The 8,388-nt window shown below is 38.1% G+C and overlaps 1 long non-coding RNA gene across 1 annotated transcript in view; it reads right to left on the minus strand.

Annotated features, from left to right (window-relative positions):
* The window catches only part of LOC146551181 (uncharacterized), a 71,685-nt gene extending 63,714 nt beyond the window's left edge, over positions 1 to 7,971 (minus strand). The window contains exon 1 of the long non-coding RNA XR_014890101.1: positions 7,919 to 7,971. This is a non-coding gene — a long non-coding RNA (uncharacterized LOC146551181). The remainder of the gene's footprint in view (positions 1 to 7,918) is intronic.
* Between the last annotated feature and the right edge of the window lie 417 nt (positions 7,972 to 8,388).

Consider the following 8,388-nt stretch of genomic DNA (forward strand, 5'->3'; position numbering starts at 1 on the left):
AGTTTCCTATTAAAAAGACTGTAATTGATGTTTTCTTGAAACATGAACTTCTACTTCAAATTGCTTTGAGTTTGTGACAAAAAATATAGCACGTTAATTACATGAAATACATGTCATCTGTCCAAATGCCACCAAAAAGGAAAAAAATAGAAAGACAGAAAAGAAAGAAACACTGTTTAAGCTAAACCAAAAGTATTTCTTATACTACTTATTAGCTGTGGGAAATGTTGCTGGTTCACAGGGTAATGAAGGCACTGTATAATATTTCTTCTGATGGGGTGTTGCTGTCTCTTTGTGGCAAGCCACCCACAGGGAGTAATACATGCTTAACAACCCCCCACAAAGCTGGTCGGATGGCACTGCGAGGGAAAGGAAGAATAATTCTAATTAGATTGCTGAGCACTTGGGGTGATTTCAGGGCTGTTGACAGAAAAGACTTTACTGTGCTACATTCAAGGACATACAAATGGATTATGATCTCAGTGTGGACAAAACCATGCTAATACAGGGCAGAAGTGGAGCTGGGATGTATGAGTTAAAAGGAGGGAAGAAGATAAATCCCTCATTAGTCTGTTTGCATTTTGCTGGCCTGTGTTTGGTGAAGGTTTCTGCCCCACAGGGATTGAGGCGTTGAGGAGCAGACACAGGTGGTGTGATATCCCCAGGGAGCAGCAAATTCTGAAATAGCCCAATTTAAATATTTTGGCTATAATAGTTATGCCAATAATCATCCCGAAGTCACTAGGTCAGTCTAATCAACCCTTGGGGATAATATGCCTGTGCTCACAAGAAGCTAAAGGCAGTTTTCTCCACACAGATAATGTGCAGAGGCTTTCACATCATTTCGAGATAAGATAAGTTACCTTCATGTATTAAGTTAATAACTAGGAGGAACAGAACAAGGTCTATCTGATGTAAGCTTGGCCCCTGACGACACAAACTTTTTCTAAAACTTAGTTTGACTTCTTTCAGCTTCAGCCAAGTTATTAGTGCATCTCATTTTTCGTATTCTATTTTTTTCTTTGTCCTCCATTCTCCGCTTGACCTGGAAATCAATCTAGACCACCATCATTGAGGACATCCAAGTTTTCTTAATGCTATTCAGAGGAATAAGTAAAGGATGCAAGCAAGGTGTCTGTGAAGGTTCTCAGTCATCCAGCTCATCGTAGTCAAAGGAGCTTGCAAAGAAAAGCGTCTGGACTTCTTTAAGTTGCTTGAAGACATTTCACCTCTCATCCGAGAAGCTTCTTCAGTTCTAAGGTCAAATGGTGGAGAGTCCCAGATATAAACCTAGTGGGAGTTTCCCCCCACAGAGGGACAAAAGGACCCCCTGATGATCCTCTAATCGCCTGAGCCAAGGTGTGAAACTGGGCGTGGGTCCCAATCAGCCAGAGTTTCGGGTGTGTTCATTGTGAAACCTGGCCCCACCTTATCATGCGAATTCCTGAGGTCAGCTAGCCCAGGATGTGAGTGGGCGTTAAGGCGTCTGGGAAGGGATCTGCAAGCAAGGGTACTGTGACGACACTGGCGAAATTAAATACAAAGCAACTATTTTCTCCGAGAGTGAATCATAAACATGACTTGAATAAAAAATGTACTATTTTGTATCTAATGCATTGTATGTTGAACCTTAATCTTAAAAGAAAAATACGCATCATATTATTGATTACTTTAAGTCCTATTTTGTTATTTTACAGTGTTCCCAAGCAGCTTCCAATAGATTACCACACTTGGCCTAGGTTGGTTTGTTGTCAAGTAGTATATACAGAGGAAAACTGGATTTGCAAGTCGAAACAATATAAAACTTAGACCAGTTCATCAAATACTTTCTCAATTTCAACAACTTAGACTTCCTTCAGGGGCCAATTTAAGGCCTGCTTCATTTAGAAAGCGATATTGCACAGCATTATTCATATACAGTAATTATATTGGAGCACTATAACATGACAGTAATTTGGGGAGGAGTGATGGTGATGTGTCCCAGTCATATCATTCTCAACAAACATATTCCCAGTTGGTCTAGTTAGAAGCTGGAAAACTGCCTTGAAGTAGTTACCTCATTGCAAATAACAGTAATAAGGGTGTGGAGATAAATAACTGTAGTGGCACAAAGGGTTCTAACTGTAAACAAAGCTATATATTACAGTAATGTTTCTATGTGGGATTGCCACACAAGCAGTGGGAATGCCCAAGTTGAGGTTATTAAAGGGTGAATATTGATCCTCCACCATGGTCGGTAATCAATGAAAAATTATTTGCAGCATTTGGTTTACATACTGGGCATTATGTGTAATTTTTAATCTTTTGCAGATTATGGGTTAAATGTTTAATACATTCAATCATTTCTCCTTGAGCTCTCTGTTTAAATAAATTATTGCATCACGACTGCTGAAACATGTAGGGAATCTTTGCATAAATCTTACTCATTTCATCTATTTTTCATATGAGTTAATTGGTTGTTATGGATGTGATTTTTTTTAGGTGATGCCTTATAAAAGTATGACAGTAATCCTCTCTGTACTCTTGAGAATCCTGTGATTACTTTCCTGAATTCATGGTTTCAAGGAGTTTTACATTCACTATGACTTTAGTATTTACTACTATTACTTTTGTTTGTAATGTGTCTTGGGAAACTGTGGGGTCATAGGAAGTGCAACAAACGTAACTACCTCTGCAGTGTCCAACTACAGCAGCTTAACTCTTTTGTTGCCTATACGAACTGTTGATGTGCCAAACTGCAACTATCAAACACAAACACTTATGTATCTGTATATCTCTTCTTCTTTGATGACACTTCTGAATTAAATTTAAATGGAAATTATCACCCATTTAGCTATTGTTTTGAACTGAAATTATTTTTTTAAAGTAGAAAATAAGATTAATTCATGTATTTTCATGGAAGAACAACACAAATTAAGAATAATGAAGCATGGATTTGTTATGTAATAAGAAATGTAAAAACAAGAGAGCAAACTAGATCTTAAATCAGGTAACCGCGGTTTTGTTTATATTAACAATATGTGTTCTCTTTTTACAGGAAAAATTTGCCTTGTATAAATCAATCCTACAAAGACTAAAACCTGTGTTAATTTTAATGTGAAAGATTTTGTACATAATTAAGAATAAAAGTGGTGGCTGGAGTCTAAAACATAAGCAAAGCTCTTTGTGTGCTTGTTATGTAAGTGTAGGTAACAACACAGCAGCATGTTGATGGTTCCCCAACAGGAACGTAAAATCCTTCTTTTTTTTTTAATCCATGTTTAAACTGAAATAGACCCAGAAACAGTTTTGAGGTGCAATTAGGAGGTCAGGGGTCAGTTCAGGTAAGACTCAAGTAATGTGTGTGGGTAAGCAATAGTATGTGCATGTAAAGGAGGGCATGTGCACATCTGTGTTGGTGTGTGTGTGTGTTAGGAACATAGATAGGACTACAAAGGGGTGCAGAAAGTACAGGAATTCAATGGTACTCCAAAAGTCAGAAATGTGATGTCCACCTCACATTTACCAGCAACTGCTTCCTGAAGTTCCACACAGAAAGGTTATTAATGACACACCTACACACGCACACACGCACGCACGCACGCACGCACACACACACACACACACAGGTATAAAAGCACTGCTTGTATAAATATGAATATATGAAGTTAATGATTGTTAAAATAAAACAGAACATTTTAATCGATTTCTTGTTTGCTCCCAAATCTACAACATGACCATATACAGAAAAGCTAGACATGGTATGCAAAAGAAAAAAGAAATAAATACACTAACAAAATGTTTCATAATTGTCAGTTTCATCATTTCAAAATTCTCCAAAACAAAATTTTCTTTGATTGATTCATATTAAGTTGATTAGGGTCAGATTTAGTGTGAACCCATCCTTCAACTCAAATGAGCCCGAAATATTTGAAGGGAGCATTTTGGGAAAGCACCACGAGGTAGAGGCTTTCCTTGGAGAAGGGGGCTTTGGTTTGTAACCAAATGTCGTAACACAGAAACCAACCAAGCCGTGGCGATTAAAGTCAACAAGAGCCACCCTGAAATTCTGCAACAGCCAAACTGGAAATTTTCATCCTGGAGCAGCTGCGAAGTTTGGATCCAGATACCTGCAACATTGGTAAATGGAACGGCTTTTTCCTCGACGGGAAAAAATAGAAAAGAGCAAAAAATAGAACAATAGAATAGATGAATGATTGAGGTCAATCCATCAATCGATGCCCACATGGATATAAAACAGAAAACATTATATTCAAATATATTTGGACACCTTGTCAATGGATTAGATTGGAATTATTTTAATGTTCTATGTTTGATCAGTTGTCATGACCTCTGGAATTAAAAATTTACAATTAACGTTATTCTAAATTAATTCAGGAATATATGTATTTGGTTAATTAGCAACCATGGCTAATTGTCTATTTGGTACAATTTTAGCAAGTACTTGGAAAGAGAGCTTTTCATCTACTGTATATCTGGCATTTTGAACAGGTATGTTCTAAATATTATTTGTTAAATATCCTAAATCCTAAATGATGTGGGGTGATTAGCTAACTCTGATATACACACAAATCATACAGGAAGTGTGGCAGTGTGCTTAATTGAAATCAGACCTAGTTTTATTCTTGAGATCATTTTCCTTCAGGTATACACGAAGGTCAACCGCTTCTCCAGCATCATTGCTCTAGTTCAATAACCAAATCTGCATGAGAGAATCTGTATCATCAGAGCATCTTTTTAATTACTAAAGATCAGCTAAATTGAACAAGTGACACATTGCAAGTAAAATATTTACAGCATGGCCATGTTTGCCAGTTCAACACTTCAGGTCCAACACTTGATGTTTCCAGAGACTGTAAAAAAGACCGGAGGTGACAACAAACCCAACAATGACCTGAGTAGTAAAAGGTTAGAGAGGGATGCTGCTGTTTCTGCCAGCTCTGAATAGATCACACCTCGCTCTTAGCCATCTGACCTTTGAAATACTCAGGGAAGTTTCAGTCATGCGATGAGGATGCCTACATCTATTTTATGATCTACCAAAATATTTCTACTGGGTGTCCTGTTGAAGCTCTCATCAAGGTGTGCCTCTAATTTGAATGCTTAACAGGAAACATCTGCCTGGAGTCAGGAAGATTCATCTCGCTGTCATTTTCTATCTCGCACAGCATCCAGTCCTCCCTTCATCCTCTCAAAGTAGGAGGGAGGTGGAGAAAAAAAATTAAAAAAACAACAAATATTAATGAGGTGTTACACTGAGAAATAACGATGTGTGCACTCCCTGATAGCATCTGTACTTCCTTAATGGCTTGCGCAATTATGTGGGCTTCCATTAATATCAAGGCTGGAACTGTCACCACTAAGGGCTTCACTTCAATCACTGCTGTGCCTCTACTGCTTGCCTCTGTAAGTACACAGGAAAGAAGTATATGTGAAATATAGCTGCTGTGCCTGGCTATTAAGTCGTTTAAATAGCTGCTGGGGGACATGGCCAGCAGTGGTACCAACAGATATTCATAATAAAAAAATGAATTAAATATACTGTAATGTTCTGAAACATCTTGGGGCCCATCTATTATTGGATCTGGTGAGTTCTGCACAGCAAAAAACAAGACATACAAAATTCAGGCAGTAATGAGGACCTATGGGAGCATGCAGCTTTAGGTTTTAGATAGTATGAGTGCATTTATTACCTAAAGCTCTTTTTGAAATAAAAAAAAATCAAGGGAAGAGAGACAGACGTAGATATCTTTTATCTTTTATGACAACTAAGTGGCATCACTCTAAAGGTAAACAGTTTATAAAAACAAACTTAAAGCACTAGAGGCCACATGTCACAGAGTGATCGGGACTTTTTTCTGTACATGTTAATTCAAACAACATGATGGTGGCTTGTGCAGTTACATATAATCAGGCTAATAATACTGTTTCCTTTTACTCAGTTTACTCCAGTTTTCACTGCCTTAAGGCATTCTAAAGCTACACTGTTTTTTATCACCTGTGTTAAGCACATTGAGTTTACACATAATGAAATGTGCCAAATAAATGAAATTGCCATTGCTGTTGGGTTACTGACTCAAGCAGCCTTTACATGGAGCAACTTGCTAAAACGTTTTCAAATAAACAAGATCCTTATAGGTTAATTTCCATAAATACAAACAAACAGACAAATAAATAAGCAGTATTTGCAAAAAGGAGGATAAATCAAATAAATGGGCTGGAAGAGTCTGTTGACATATTCATGTGTAGCCCCCAGGAGCAGCTGTTGTACTATCAAGCAGGTTTGGGGCTTTTACTCAGCTGGCACCAACAAAAAAGCCAACCCTTCATCATTCAGGGAGTCAAATACTGCCATTCTGTTAAAGCTGCTTTAGATGCTGAACGCTGTCCTTTGGCATCTGTGCCACTCCTGGTTGAAAGAGCCCCAACATCCACATAGGGAGGCGGGGTGTTTCAATTACTGTTAGGTTTTGCTTCCCTTTGCCTGGTTGACCCCATGATGGCTAAGTCATCAACAGTATTTTTTGTTTGTCTTTTTTAGAATTTATTCTTCCAAGTACTGTTATGGAGTAGACAAAAAGTATAATTGATGGATTTCAAAAGTCATGTTTTGTTTTTCTCTTTGGCTACATCACTGGGGTCATCACAGATTATGACTGGGACCTGCTTGGTTAGGTTTGCTAAAAGAGTTAGAATACTTTAAAAAAAAAAGTGGTTTTTGGCACAATTTCACCTACTTCCATGGTCCATGCAGTAGGGCTGGGCCATATCATACCGTTCACAGTAATACCGGTATAATGTCGGGCAACGATAAGAAAATTAAATATTGCGATAGAATATGGGTAAAACACGCATGCGCAGTACCTTTGTTTTCATACGTACGTGGCGCAAAAATGAGAAGGGCGAAAGCGGATCGTTGAATGAAATGGATGAACCAGAATTGGTTTGTAAAAATGCTGCAACTTTAGTGGTGTGGAAAATACGGCACACTTAAAATAAATCCTTTGATTTTTCTGAAAATCGACAGTGCCGCTTATAATCCCGTGTGCCTTATGTAGGAATTCTGGTTGTTTTAACTGACCTTGAAACAATTTTATGTGGTACACGGCGCTCGAAAATCTGTCAAATGTTTTAGTACAACTTTGCTAAGCTGGCTTTCATCATTATATTATTAAAAATAGGATAGGATAGATTTAGAGTAGAAAAATTACAAAACAACCAATCATATATATCCACATACACATCTACCAGTGAGGCACCAACAATGAGCAGGGCTGATCATGTTATATAGAGTCATTCATTGTCTCTGGTAAGAAGTGTCCACCTGCTTTGAGCAGGAGCTGAAACAGCCGTAAGTTCAGGAAGTGCAACTAAGGCTGTTCTCCCCCACCAAATGTCAAACAAATCTATTTAAGATTTACTTCCAAAGTAATATAAACGATTTGAATAAATGAGTTTAGTTCACTTCACTTTTATCTAAATAGCGCCAAATCACAACAACAGTTGCCTTATGATGCTGTATATTGTAAGGCCAAGACCCAAAATAATACAAAGGAAACAGAAAAAACTCCAACAATCACATGGCCCCCCAGTGAGCAAGCGCACTGGCGACAGTGAGAAGGAAAAACTCCCTTTTAATGGGAAGAAGCCTCCAGCAGAACCAGGCTCAGGGAGGGGCGGTGTGATGGCAAGCCACACAGAGTAAACGCCACACCTCACCATTAGTTGCTTCACTTTAGTTTGCTTTGCAGTCAACTTTAAATATATCTGACTTATTGTCCAATATTATTTCTTTATTAAATTTATTTATTTTTTCATCACACCTTCCAATGTTTATATGGCGTGCACACATATTAACACTACAAGGTTAAAGTTCTGTTTTATGTTATATTAATCAATCTTTCTTTGCTTGAGTTACCTGGGGTTTGGCTTCTCCTTCCTGGTTGGCAAAAGGTGTGGCAAAGGGCTGGGGGAGCTGTAGTACTGCTGACAGCTTCACTGGATGAAACCACATGCTTCATTGCCTGGGGGGTGTTTCAAGTTTCTTTAATTGTTTTGTAGTGGTTGGTTATATGGCAGCCATGCTTTCCCCTTTGTGTGACATTTGGTTTAGCTAAGCCAGTATTTAAGTTCCCTCGTGTGTCATTTCAGCAGGTTAGTTTGTCTTATGGTTGTTTGAGGTTTGGTTAATTGTTATCTTGAGTTTAGTTTATTGAGTTGACCTCTTTTATTGGCTGCCTGTTTAGGTTTTTTGTCTTTGTTAAGTATCTTTTTATATTTTGGGGTCAATAAAACCCCCTTTTTTTTTTTTTAAATTAAACACCTGTGTGCTTTATGCCTTACTGCTTGGTCCCTGACAAATGGCGATCTGCCACATCCGGTTGGGGT

This window comes from Mchenga conophoros, linkage group LG20 (assembly GCF_057382185.1).
Source record: "Mchenga conophoros isolate Kocher_MC1m ecotype Shallow Benthic linkage group LG20, M_conophoros_male_GT1.1, whole genome shotgun sequence".
Lineage (NCBI taxonomy): Eukaryota > Metazoa > Chordata > Actinopteri > Cichliformes > Cichlidae > Mchenga > Mchenga conophoros.